Source organism: Megalobrama amblycephala, linkage group LG19, assembly GCF_018812025.1.
Source record: "Megalobrama amblycephala isolate DHTTF-2021 linkage group LG19, ASM1881202v1, whole genome shotgun sequence".
Classification (NCBI taxonomy): domain Eukaryota; kingdom Metazoa; phylum Chordata; class Actinopteri; order Cypriniformes; family Xenocyprididae; genus Megalobrama; species Megalobrama amblycephala.
Window position 1 is genome coordinate 17,117,474 of NC_063062.1, and position 14,804 is coordinate 17,132,277.

A 14,804-nucleotide genomic window follows, 5' to 3' on the forward strand; every position below is an offset into this window, starting at 1 on the left:
ATGATAAATCAATTTGACTGCACTAATTCTGAACTATCTATTCTTATGTCTTCAAAAATATCTATGAATAAAATGAATAAAAATAATGGATTTGACAGCACTATTTAAAATATATATACTGTAAATAACTGGTTATTTGGATATGGATACTGGTTGTTGTTTTTTTGCAGGAAATTATCTGTTAAGTTTATGGACAACACAACATAATGCTTATTCAAAATACAAATAAAACACCTGTGAAAAATTAATATAGAAAATTTCTTCACATTAACACAGTACATTGCGTCCTGTTTTTTACAATTTTTTCTTGGAGTGCAAAGACATTAAAAACAAGACAAATTTATATGAAAAGCAAAATTGTGCAAGATAATAAGACATCCTTTTCTACTAATTTGTTATAAAGAAAAAAAAAAACAATACAAAAACATACTAAATCTCACTATAATTTAACTTATTTAAACTTTATGAAAAATAAAACAAACCTTTAAACATAGCTAAAATCACCTTCATCATCCAGTTCCAGAGCAGATGCAAAAAGATAAATAAATAAAAGCATAATTTCTAAGACAACCAAACACCTGTGCTGCTTTGATCTTGTTGCCATGACAACAGAACACACACAGGTACTGCCTGACAACCACACTTACCCCAGTGTCGCTGTGCTCTGTTGCCTTGGAAACAGCCGAAGATGCTCTGCTCACTATGACGACGCCTGCTCACTGTCCCACTGTACCTGTCTGCATAACGCTGTCATTCCTTATACTGCCACTCAAAACCACGGTTCCTCCCACCACCCGAAAGAGGTCCCGCCTCTGTTACCACAATCCTCCAATCACATGAGTTCACTGATGAGTTACACAATGTGGTGAAGAGGTTGTTTTCTAAGTGAATGTTTTCTAAACCCAAGTGAGGAATATAAAACATGAATGAAGAAAAACAGAATAACTGAGCTCAGACAGCACATGTCCGGCTGCAAGCTTTGACATTTGTGGCCCATGCTGGTGTGTGCAGCCACTGATTTTAGCACATGAATACTGCAAATGTTCAATACCTACACTAACATTGAAAATGATTATGCAAAGAAGGCCATAACATTCCTATCAACCAATCAGGTTTTTGGGATAGGGAAAAGTATACAACTGAACAGAATTGAATCAATACTGAACTAACTTGAGTTAAACAATAATACTATTAACATTATAGAGCTGTTTTACAGCAGAATTTGAATTTGTTTAACATTTGATTAAATTTGCATCATTGATTCTGTTATTTTCCTGTATATGACTGTGAAGCTGCTTTGAAACAATGTCTATGTCCAAAATGGCAGACTCTCTTGAGGTAGTACTTGTTTTAAATAAGAAAAAATTATTTTCTATTTAGTATGAATGTAATCCGGACATACTACATTCGCCATGTTGTCATTATCACGTGACCTACCAGCGTCAGTTGCGTCGCTTCACTGTCATTCACAAATCCTCTCTCGTGGCATCATGGGATAGCAAAGTGTACATTGTATGCACACTTCAGAATCTTGTAGTAGGTCATCCGGGTACTTTTTGCTTACTGTTTTATGAGTACTGTAAATTCAGACATACTTTTTTTTTTTTTTTTGTCATATACTGTTTTTTGCCTACTATATAGTAGGGAAGTGTGCGATTTTGAATGCAGCCAATCTGTATTGTATAAAGCACTATATAAATAAAAATTACTAAAATTATGGACAGTAATCATTCTTTTCAACCAATAAATTCCCTCTATTTCTTTCCCATTAATTAAAGCTGCAGTCTGTAAGTTTTGCCTCTTTGTCGCCATCTCTGTTTCAAACCTGCAATTGCAGTTATTTGCGGAATTATCATCTTTACGTAGGTTGTGCATCGGCACGGCTCCTCAGCGTGGATAAATATAATGTTTGGTGTCAGTCACCACATCGGTGTGGATACTGTACTTCTGAATCACAGATTCTACGTCTTGGAAGTATGACCAAGAATTTTCACCGGAAAATGTCATCTGAACAAGTAAGTAACACGTCTGCCACTTTTGTTTTGACCAACTGAGGAAAAAAAGCATTACAATAAATTGCGCTGCCAATGGTGATTAAATCTAACGATGGCTTAGCTCAAATCACGCCAAACCGTGCAAATTATTATTATTGTTATACTTTGTTCTCAAATTGTGAATGTTAACAACATCAGCATTGCGTGACTATGTGTATTTAGTGTGTATTAGCGTTACCTGTAGATTTCAATTTCTGTACAGTCTAATCTCTAATTGTCCATTTGTCATACCATACAATCTGCCATCAAAATGATAAATTTAATTATTCCAACTGCTGTGAGAAAAGGCTATAAATGATCCACCGCTTGCAGCATCCTCCACATAATATCGCCTACTAGCTCCGACTTCTTCTTTATGTATACAAACGTGACGTAATGACGCAGAGATGAACGGCTGCATGCTCGAATTTCAAGCGGAAACCAACCAGTAGTTCCCAAATTAGAAAACATTATTACAAGCTTACCGTTGTGAATCGGGCTAAGTTAAGGAGAACGTTTTGAACACTGGCTGGTTATATATTTGCTCAAATTGATTTTGGATCATTTTTAACCAAAAAGTGAAAAATTACGGACTGCAGCTTTGAGGAAATTATGAATTCAGTGTCAGCAATGTAGTTTTTTCAGAGAAGGAAAAGACATTTGGCATTTGGAGTCACCTTGTATTGGTTTGATGAACAACCTGCAACATTCTTGCTAAATATAAGTAGTCTCATCCACATCCGTTGGGGAAAGCTTAAATCAAGACTAGTTAAACTTATACTTCTAAAAAAACAAAAAAAAAAACAATAGTTCAACATGCAAATAAATGAATGAATGAATGCAACAAACAAATGAGTTTACAATTTTGGAAACAAACATCTAGTCGCCCTTCTTGATGACAGGGCTTTTTGGGAGAAATGTTCAAAGAATGAATGTACCCCCAACCTTGTTCTCCGCCCCAGCCGCCCACCCAAAACCACCACACAGAAATGGCTTTGGTTCACATTTCAAGATCAGCTGCCAGTCAGACGTGCCTCATGTCTGCTTAAATTTAGCTCTTTCATTAAAAAGCAATAAAGTCCCAACGAACAGTAATTACAGTTCTTGCAGCTCTATCTCCATACTGTCCGGTTTCCCATTCCGTGGCTTTGGAAGCACATGAAAAACGGCATAAAGTAAATAAAACAACAACAAACATAAAACAATCACCTAGAATTATCCATTTTAGGATCTGTCATCTTACAAATTGGAAACGATGAAGAAGTTGCCCTGGATTGACTTTTGGAAGCGTGGCTTTTTGCAGCTCAAGTCCTGCCAGCATGTCGCTCCAGGATCCACACTCGAGCTCTAGACCGGAATCAAGCCATAATACAAGATAAAGCGAGAGTCCCGGTATAAGAGTAGGGCCAAACCTTCAGACTAGAAACCACAGTCTAGCCATCGCTTGATTGACACATTCTTGTTAAGCTTTAATAACTATCGATTAGCTACAACAAAATAAATAAAGACAGGCATCAAATGCAATTCAAAAGACATCATTTTTGCTGACTAATAAAACCTCAACCAAAAAGGTAACCTGCATCTGATATCACCCAAGATATGAATCGGTAATGATACTGCTGGTTAATCACAATACAGACGGTCTCGAGAGAAAAGTGGGACAGTTTTGTTAGGCTTAATAAAACTCTTGAGTCTCAGCTGAGCTTGTAGACATCTTTAAACATACAATAAAACTAGATGGTATTGTTTGTCTGTGCTACTATGTTATGCATTTGCTAAGATGTTCTGAGTGGTTTTTAGTGAGTTGCTAGGTATGCAGTCTTTACTTGTGCCTTAGTATTAACAACAGTAATACTGACACACGCTTTTGCAAACATCACTAATAAAATAAAAACATTTATAGATGAAGGAATTCGAGCCACGAGAGCTTGTCTTGTAACTCCTGTCAGCAAGTTTTACCGTTGACATGTGCCATACCACGTGTCACTTCCTGTTCGCACCACTGTCTTTCTTCAAATACCCACCAGCCTGACGATGCTGACAAATATAGCCTGAGACTTTAATAGCCAGACACTTTCCATTTTCCTACCCTCATTTACAGTCCTTCTGTTTCTCTGTTCCTTCAAAGGAACTGACCACCGTTTGCTTTCAGCTGCTAACAGCATGTTATGTTGTATGTGCTGCATGTTTCAAGATGACAACCACGCGCTGCGGCCAGTGACCACAACAATCCCTCTGTCACCAGGGGTGAGGAATGTTATGCAACAATTACAGCGTCCAAAGAGGGATACCATCAGGCCGAATAAAAACCTCATCAGACAATAGGACAAAGGGAGTTTCTGCTCATAAAGCTGTATTGGGCTTCATTTTATGTTGTTTATGAACAAAATTAACATCTAGAGCTATGCAAGGGATTATGGTCCATGTGCATCTTTCAACTGTGGTTTTCTGCTGAATGGGGAATTGTATCGATACACACCCCTGAAGCTATAAGGAAGCCATTCATTGGTTGAAATTGTAAACACTGTGACGCTATCAAAACATCACTCTGTTTGTTTGAGGATCTCGATCAACTAAAATTGAAATTTGGATGGGACTATCTATTTGTCAGACCAATGGCAGACAAAAAAATTTGTTCTGGAAACCTGTGTGAAAACAGTCATTACTTTTGCAATTTCATTCGGTGATGCTGGTGCCATATTTATAGAGCTATTTCCAAAATGTTTTCTATATATATAGAAACCTGCATAAGTTTTATTTTTGAACCTAGAGAATAGGCATCATGGGGCGGAACTGTTTGTCGAAAAAACCAGAAAGAATGATTTAACATTTGCTAATAGCTTGTTAATCAGTGTTAAAGAGATCGCAGTGGTAAATGAAGCGTTTTGTTGCTTGTTTGGAACAGGTCTCGCGTTCCTGTTGTGGGCCGTTTGCTCTTAAAAGACGACAGACGACACAAACATGATTATGGGCCATGTGCATCATTCTACTGTGGTTTCTGCTGAGAAAAACAGAGGAAAACCAATTATTCTCTGAGATGAAACATCTGCCTGTTCAAAATAAGGCCCTTGATGTCATACCTAAATAACAGTTGCCAACCACCATTCTGGACAAATATCTACAAAATGGCTATTATCTACTCCCATGCACAAGAGATTTGACTATTCATAACCACTATAGATAGCATAACGATAGCTGTTTTTACCATTAAATACATGATTGTGTCATAAGTATTAGATTGTGTCTATATTTAGGTTTGCATGTTGTTTACTCAGTGTTGGGAGACCTACAATTTTCATTGTTGACAGTGAAGCTACCCCTCACAAACAATACACTGAAGCTACTTAAGGGGTCAATAATAACTATAAAAATATGATGTCAAAGTTATGCAATGAATGTAAAATGTAGCACAGGTACTCAAATAAACTGATAAATCATGCACAAGAAAAAAAAAATTGCTTGTTACTGGAAAAGTACAATGCATATACTTCTACTGTTGTTCGTAGCTTTCCACTAAGTGTTTACTGTAGTAAGTGCAAGCTGGCGGTACCCGTGTTGATACTGATAATGTAAATTGACACAGTGAGAAAGAACGTCATTGGTGTAGGGTTCCACTTATTTGATTGAAAGGCTGACATCACTACCTGTAAGGGAACAGACTCAATGTCTATTTGCAGATTATAGCGTTCAGGTAGCATTTCACTGTTTATAATAGAAAAAGAGAAAGAAATCAGGAAATCTGAAAAAAAGGGGGGAAAAAAAGGAAAAAGTAAATCGTAAGATGCTTGACTTGGAAAACACCACTAATATAGCACACAATAACATTGCTGAGATCATTCTGGCAAATAAACAATAGAAATCCATATGTTAAGTGATTCCATATTGCTAACCACTGAGATTCTTACAGCTTGATCTGGAAAAACAAGAGAGATGGTATAACTGTAAAATGCAAACAGCCAAACGCTTGTAAAAAAGAAGTGAGATTAATTGTATTGAATGTGCAAACTTGCATATATTAATATTAATATTAATATTAATAAAATAAAAGTCCACTTAAGTGTACTTCAAGCTGCAGTCTGTAACTTTTTTTAGTTAAAAATGATCCAAAATAAATTTTTGAGCAAGTACATAACCAACCAGTGTTCAAAACTATCTCCTTACCTTAGCCCGATTCACAACGGTAAGCTTTTAATTATGTTTTCTAATTCGGGTGATACTGGTAGGTAGTGTTGTCAAAAGTACCGGTACTTCCGTACCAAGTCGGTACTGAAATTTTGAAAATGTGACGATACCAGCATTTCTGTAGTACCGGTAGTACCGAGAATCCGGGTATATTCGGTACCCACTGATAGGGCTGTGCCAGTATTTACTTGAATATGACACGAGTGAAGCACAAAGCTTTGTTTACAGAAGAAATAATAGGTTAGCAATTAAATGTGACATCGCAGCCATGGAAACATTTTGGTTAATGCCGAATAAGAGAGGTGCGTGAGTCCATACATTTAAGCTTCGTATTCTGTTTTCCGAATCGCGATCTGGTCACCTGATTAGCAGAGAATTTAACATTATTCCATTAGTTATTCCACTGAACATGGAATCTGTTTCTTTTCCCAAATCTTCACTCACGCAGGTGATTATAACGTGTCTTTCGTTCGCATTCGGCTATTCGCATTATTTACTGTGGTAAAGTAGAAAAAACACCGTAGGACAGAAACCTTTTTGCTTGCACGTCAGTTTCTATTTAACAGAGTTTGTGCTTGTTATTAGACTTTATAAGGCGCGTCAAGTTTATTTGTATAGCGCGTTTCACACACCAGTGATTTTTACTTTCGTTTTCTCTGGCAACGCTAAATCAAACATAGCCTGAATGTCTTGCCCCTGCAGAGGATAAAACACGCTCTTCAGACCTTTTACAACAAGTGTCAGTTGTTTGTAACATCAGGGGATAACGAAGATATTATTAAAGAGAAATGGTCTCTTTCCTGCTCGTGTCCCACATCCCTCTCAAAGCGCAAAGCGGCTATATAAAAGTAATAACGGGACTTTGGCTATATATGACGCGTCTTTGTGTGGAAATAAAAAACGAATGCTTTTTGAAATAATATTTAACTTTCTTATTATTTAGGTTACAATTATTTACCGATATTTATTTAATAGTTTTACAGGCTGTAGTGTGTTGTTTCTCTGACGGAATAGCTAAAATAAACACGCACATCTGTTACCCCTGTTGAAAAAACAAGCATATGCTGGTAAAGTAGGGTTTGAAGCTGGTATGCTGGTTTGAGCTGGTTTATGCTGGTCCAGGACCAGCTTAGGACTAGTATGGACCAGCAGGAGTCTGTGCTGAGGAGCCGTGCTGATGCACAACCCATATAAAGATGATAATTCCACAAATAACTGCAATTGCAGGTTTCAAACAGAGATGGCAACAAAGAGGCAAAACTTACAGACTGCAGCTTTAAAAAGAGTACATTCACGACTGTTTAACAGTAAAAAAAACAGTAAAAAGTGCACTTTGTAACAAAAATAATTAGAAAAAACTTTGTAGTAATGTCAAGTTTTAATAATCTTTTGCAAGTGCACTTATTTTCATGTACATGATTTTAATTTTAAGGGCCAGATTTACAACACAGGGCAAATTAGTGTGAAAGTGTAATTCCACAAATCCGCCGATGGGAGTTAATATTGCTGATGCGCATATTAAAGAACACAGACGCAGTCAAATCATTTACATAATGAACTACGCAATCTACCAAGAGTAGCGCAAATTAGCGTTGAGTCGCAAATAAGCAGAGCTGATGCTCATCAGGTGCGGGTCGACACAGGCGCAACTTGTTACATGTAATATACGGATAATGAGTGGAAAATATTTTCTACCAGGCGCTCTCTGTTCTCTGCGGTGTCTCCTTTTACCAACAATTGCAGCCATGGCGCAAAATGGGTTAAGACATGCTTTTTTGGGGCGTTAAATAATGGCACAAATAACAGAAAATTGACTAGCGCAAACATTAGTAAATCGATTGATTGTACATTAGTAAAACATTGATTAATTTTAATACTCTCCTCCCACAAATTTAGTGTCTGAAAGAGAAACTCCTACAAATGCATATGCAATAAAGTCAGCCACAAAAACAACTCCACGCCTTTTCATGGCTAATTTTGCACTGTGTGTCTTTAGTAAATCCAGACAGTAGTTTTTTACACTAAAGTTTACTTCTTTTTCACAAGGAAACACCTACTGGAAAACAATAAGAACAAGAAGAAACCTGGAGGAAGACAAGCTCATTTTACCATTTTTGAAATTAAATAGCAAGAGAACACTTCCTTAATAATGAAAGTGTGGAACAATTCCTGTTCCTAAATGGGGAATTCCACCTCCTCAATCCTGTAATAGCAGGAATGTTAAATGCACCCATCTGCCAGAGAGGAGTTTGGGACACTTCTAATGAAATATATTTATATATTATAATCTGTATTCATTAACATAAGAAGCACATGTGCTGTGTGTCATAGTTAACTCTTCCAATGATGCCAAATGTCTAGAATAAGGAAGGTCACAACCTTTGCCTTTGAAAGGGTTGGTCACCCAACTCTGCTGGCTGCATCTTGTTCTCTGAATCTGTAATTAGCCTCTGCTGCAGGAATGTTACATTACCCATGCTGCCCAGTGCTAATTAATGGATGCCGGCCTTTCGGAGGGTGCAGGCCAGGGTCATGTGGCCCAGCATCTGATGGAGGGGGTACTTCCTTTCACATGTCTGCCTGTGCCCTCTAATGACACCCTGAAAAAGTCCAAATATGGCCCCAGCACCAAGTGCTGTATCATCACATCCTGAATAGCAACATTTTCCCTTTGTGTTGGTTTTTGTGGCCACAGCTAGTGTAAAAGCTAACATTCCTGTAGCTCAACATGGTGCGGGTGACGCTAAGATCCCAGCTTTAATTCCCAGTGAACACACATGCTAAAATATACACGTTAAACATCACTCAACAATGATCTTTGGTGTGCTAGTGATGTCTGATTCATAAAAAGAATTGTTCTTTTGAGTCAAATCTTTTGGATGAATGAGTTCACTAAACCAGTCTAAATGATTCATTCTGAATCGGTAAGAGCAGTTCTTGAGTCAACAACCCACTGACTCACTGACTGAACCAAAAAATTGAACTGGATCCTTCTCAATGCTCAAATTGATGCTTCCTCGGTTCCTCACTCCTCCGTCCTTCAGCCCATGACCCGAAAACCGATCAACTCAGCCATCTTGAGAGGAATCTCAATTTTCTCATTGCACCGCTATAAGAGGCGAGGAATGAGGATTGAGGAAGCTTCCTGAGGAATCATGAGCGAGGATACACAGGTGTATCCTTCACTCGCATCCTAAGGGGGTGGAGCTAAGATGCAAGGAAAGGAAGCGAGGAAAGGAAACGAAGATGCACAGATAAGAAATGAAAAGCACCCACTGAGTCGCTCAAAAGCTGTTCACAAGCATTCTTGAGCCAAGAATGATTCATTCACAAATCAGACTGAATCGCTCAGAGCAGGACTGTGTTTAACTCCACTTTTAGTCATACACTCACAAACTTCCCTAAGTACTTCCCATTGGGGGAAACCCCGCCACCATTTTGAAGTGTGCTCAACTTGGTCAAGTGGCCGAGGGAAGTTTATTTTGACATTTACTTTGGAGCGAGTTTACTCAATATGTACTCTTCAGGCAGATCCATAGACCACAATGCAACACAATTGTGATGCTACAGCAGGTCGAGCTAAATTTATCCCCACCCCACACAACTCTAGTATATGATATTGGACTTATTTTGACATTTAACTGCATAGCTACCTTAAGCTGACTGTTTTTATTTACAGTTATAGTTTATTGTATTATCATTTTCGTTTGTGTAACTTTTTTATATTTTCTCCAAAAGCCCAAGCATACATACAGGCCTACGGAATGGTGCGTAAAAAAACAAATTAAAAATAAAAACTCTAAATAATAAATCAGCTCCATAGTGGATTTCCAGTTATCAAGGGCTTAGGGCATTTCATTTAACCCACTGCAAGGGTTTCGCCAGTAGTGGGCACTCGTGCAACGTAAGCAATGACGTACATCCGAGTGAATGAGACAGATGGAAAGTTAGCAAGGGAAGGGAATGAAAAAAAATTGACTTGAACACAGCCTAGGTCTCGAATCAACAACACACAAACTCACTGAACCAAGAATGATTTGTTCACAAACCGGACTGAATCACTTAGAGCAGTTCTTGAATCAACAACCCACTGGCTCATTGAACCATGATTGATTCATTCACAAATCAGACTGAATCACACAGGGTTTATTGAGTCAACAACTCATTGATGCAAGAATGTGCAAAAACTTTTTCAGCCAAGAGATGCAAATGAATTTTAGTTCTCTTTAATGTAAATGCATATTATATATAGATTGTGAATGAATTTATCTACTTTATGAGCCACAACAAACTGAAGTGGAACACATGATATTACCAAAAACACTCTAACTGATACAATTGAATTAAAAAACATAATGGTAATACGTATCTACACATGAGTTTTGGAATGCTTTAGAGTGCATCACTGAACCTTTTTTTTTTTTTAAACTAATGCCTTGAACTTCATATCAAAAGGTTGCAAATAGTGTCACAGAACAGCAATTTTACCAATTATTAATTCACATCTCCTGTATGTAATATAGAGTTTATTCTCTTCAATGTTCAGTCACACAACTCAATGTATCACAGTAGCGCTCGCAAAGTCAGCAGAACTCACAGGGACACAGTAAATCCCTGCTGCTGATCTGAGGTCAGAGCGGTCGGTGTGCCAGCAGCGCCCAAACCACATAGAGGTCAACGCGGACACGCCAGCCAACGCAGGTAGATGTCTGCACGCCAGGGAGGGAAAAGTATACAGTAAATTTGATTTGTTTCTGGTGAAACGGTCCACCAAAACAAATAATGGAGCTTTAATTAAACCATTGATTCCTGCATCCAGCCGTGGAGGGTTTGGGCTCTGCCCAGACGTTTGCTTCATAATTTCAGAGGAGCGTGCCCAATGTCAAAGCTGCCAACCAAACTCCCACTTCAAAACTCTGAATTGGTGCTGTCGTTCCAGCACGGGTCAAGAAAGGAGCATAGGTAATTACAGATAACAGACCTAGTAAGGTTCTTGTTTGGACAGCAGAGTCACACTAGCAGAATCAGGATGGTCAAATGAACTCTATCAAAACAAAAGTATGAAAGCATGTGAAAAATGTACGGAGAGCTATGCAAACACATGACCATAAGTCTTGTTCATATAGAAACATTCTGGCACAGAATCACTTTTATATAATATATGCCAAATGTATACTACAAAAGTGGCACAGAAGTGCTTCTGAAGTGGCAATTTTTACACAGCTGATTAAAGGCTGCTCTGTGCCTGCTCAAAATTCTGTGTAAAAAGACAAAATGCTGCATAAAGACAGATTAAATTATGCCTGCTTTTACACACCTTTGACCCAGTATAAAAGTATTAAATTGGCTGTGTAAATGCAATTATGCCACCTCTGAGCATTAAAGGTGCCCTTGATTCAAAAATTGAATTTATCTAGGCATAGTTGAATAACAAGAGTTCAGTACATGGAAATGACATACAGTGAGTCTCAAACTCCATTGTTTCCTCCTTCTTATATAAATCTCATTTGTTTAAAAGACCTCCGAAGAACAGGCGAATCTCAACATAACACCGACTGTTACGTAACAGTCGGGGTGTACGCCCCCAATATTTGCATATGCCAGCCCATGTTCCCAACATTATGAAAGGGATTACACATCTGGATGTAGGGCTGGACGATTAATCGAAAAGTAATCGAAACCGAAATTCAGAACCTCTAACCGACGTAATTTTCCCATGTCGGTTATTTCGGTTTTTTAATCCTGTTAATACTTCCCCCTTAAAAACATAACTGCGTGTGTAGCCGCGTGACTCCGCCCAGTCCAGTCAGTGGCATAAAAGCAAAACACGGAGGTGAACGCCGGTTCAACACATAGTGATGGCGCGCGAGCGGTGAGCCTTGCGTCTTGACTAAACTTTGTCAGTTGTATTTGTTTTATGGTTTGGACATTCAAGCGATTAGACGATCGGATGTGTATTATTATATCGAGCTACGTGCTCGCATAGATATATACATATATCTATGCCACGCTCGCGCAGCTGCATGTGGCACGAACACATGCAAAACGTGAAGATCGCGCGCACACAGAGGAACGCAGAAACTTGTTGTCAGCGCTGTCCTGTGATTTATCACTAAAATATCTTAGAAACTCAAAAGTTATAGCATCTATTTTTTTCTACTTTTGAAGGAACTATTTACAACCCACAGCTTCACAATTAATAGAGAGACGGTATGACTAATTCACACACGCAATCACTACTGGTACTGTGCTAATTTATCTTTATCTGATTTACAACGAGCAGAAACCTGTAAGAAATGTTACAAACCATAGATGAAATAACTGCTGATAGTGAGCTATGATGTCAGATCACTCTTTCAACAGGAAAAAAAATATCCCACCTTAATAGTCAATCATAGGCTATTTACAGGCTATGTACAAACCTTGTCAGTGAACTATGAGGGCAAAAAAAAAATAAAATAAAAAATCAGAAATAAAATAATCGTTCATTAATAGTAATCGAGGTAAAATGTTCAATTAATCGAGGTTTTGATTTTAGGCCATAATCGTCCAGCCCTATCTGGATGTGCACAGCTGAATCATCAGACTAGGTAAGCAAGCAAGGACAATAGCGAAAAATGGCAGATGGAGCAATAATAACTGAAATGATTCATGATAACATGATATTTTTAGTGATATTTGTAAATTGTCTTTCTAAATGTTTCGTTAGCATGTTGCTAATGTACTGTTAAATGTGGTTAAAGTTACCATCGTTTCTTACTGTATTCATGGAGACAAGAGCCGTCGCTATTTTCATTTTTAAACACTTGCAGTCTGTATAATGCATAAACACATCTTCATTCTTTATAAATCTCTCCAACAGTGTAGCATTAGCCATTAGCCACGGAGCACAGCCTCAAACTCATTCAGAATCAATGTAAACATCAAAATAAACACTGTACTTACGCAACTAGACATGCTGCAAGACGAACACTTTGTAAAGATCCATTTTGAGGGTTATATTAGCTGTTTGAACTTGTTAAGGCAAGTGCGAGCTCTTGGGGCATGGAGCACGGGATTTAAAGGGCCACACACCCTGAATCGGCTCATTTATAATGATGCCCCAAAATAGGCAGTTAAAAAAATGAATTAAAAAAAATCTATGGGGTATTTTGAGCAGAAACTTCACAGACACATTCAGGGGACACCTTAGACTTATATTACATCTTTTTAAAAAAAGTTCTAGGGCACCTTTAAACATTCTGTGACACCCAATTGTCACTTCAGAAGCATTTCTGTGCCACCTTTACAGAGTAAATTTGGCATTAGGTGTTTTTACACAGTGTTTAATGCTGCTCAAAGCTGGAAAAATTCATTTACACAGTGTTTTAACTGTATACTTTTATACTATGGGCTGCAGTGGGTCAGAGCCAGTGTTGGGCTCATTACTCAAAAAATGTAATTTATTACTCGTTACTAGTTACTCAAAAGTAATATTATTACTTATTATTTATGGAAACAGTAATTAGTTACACTACTAGTTATATTACTTTTCCTTCACGCCCCACAGAAGTTCTAATTGTGAATCTTCCCCATAAAATTCTTCTAAAATGTTACTAACAACATATTTCTGCATCATCATTTGACCAAAATCCACAATGTATCGCAGTCAGAAGTTATTACAAACACTTAATGGTAACTGATAGTGAATTTTAAGTAAAAGTGTTGTATTAATCTCATTAATTGTCATGTGTAGCTAATTGTTGCTATAATTTCTCTGTTACCCATATACGATTATATGTCATGATGATGTATTTTATAAAAAGAAATCACATAAGTTCATAAGAAAATGTTTAGTTTAATTATACTAATGTAACTTATATCGTGATCAGAGGGATGTGGGTGGGCAAGCCATGTAATGCCAGAGTAAAGTAATGCCACAACTTACAGATCATCTTTTCTCCGGACAAAATTAATGTAATGACAATATTTCCATCCGCTGAATGTAAGCTATTCCATATTTCAAGCTTGCCTGCTGCACTGGTGATTTCATGTGCCTGTGCGAGTTGTTAAAATTATGAAAATAAATCTAGGAAATATTGGATTGTTGGATTTCAAATCAGTATTGGTTGAGGCATTGAAAGTAACAAGTTGTTTTAAGGATGGTAACTGTAATAATATTACTGAAATCGTACTAGTAATTAGTTACACTACTAGTTACTGCAAAAAAGTTATTTTATTACTGTAACTAGTTACTAGTAGTTACAGCCCAACACTTTTTACACAGACTTTTTTTTTTTAGCAGGAACAACCTTAACTTAGCTGCGAATAGATGCCTATTAGATGTTCATTAACTGCCTGATGCATTTTGCACACAAAAATGCAAATAACTAACCAAAACCATCAGTTCTAAACGAACTGAATGACTTCATGCTGATGAGTCAAAAATCTAAGATCAGATGTGCCAAATATATTACAATGTCAGAGTGAGTCTGCTGGCCCGTCCCATGACAAACACCGGCTGTATTAGCGTCATGCTTTAATTACACTGCTTTATGAGCCTTAAAGTTACTAAAGTATTTTGCATGCCTCATAAAGCAGGTAATGCTG

At 37.6% G+C, this 14,804-nt stretch overlaps 1 protein-coding gene across 4 annotated transcripts in view; it reads right to left on the reverse strand.

Annotated features, from left to right (window-relative positions):
- Nucleotides 1–14,804, reverse strand: part of relt (RELT TNF receptor) — a 38,328-nt gene that overhangs the window by 21,750 nt on the left and 1,774 nt on the right. Inside the window, exon 1 of one of the 4 annotated variants that reach the window (XM_048168659.1) lies at nt 648–1,240. The exons of 2 other annotated variants lie outside the window; for them this stretch is intronic. The gene's annotated coding sequence lies outside the window, so the exon portion shown is untranslated. Of the gene's footprint in view, nt 1–504; nt 555–647; nt 1,241–14,804 lie in introns of those variants that run through there. One more of the 4 variants, XM_048168660.1, reaches the window with a different exon arrangement.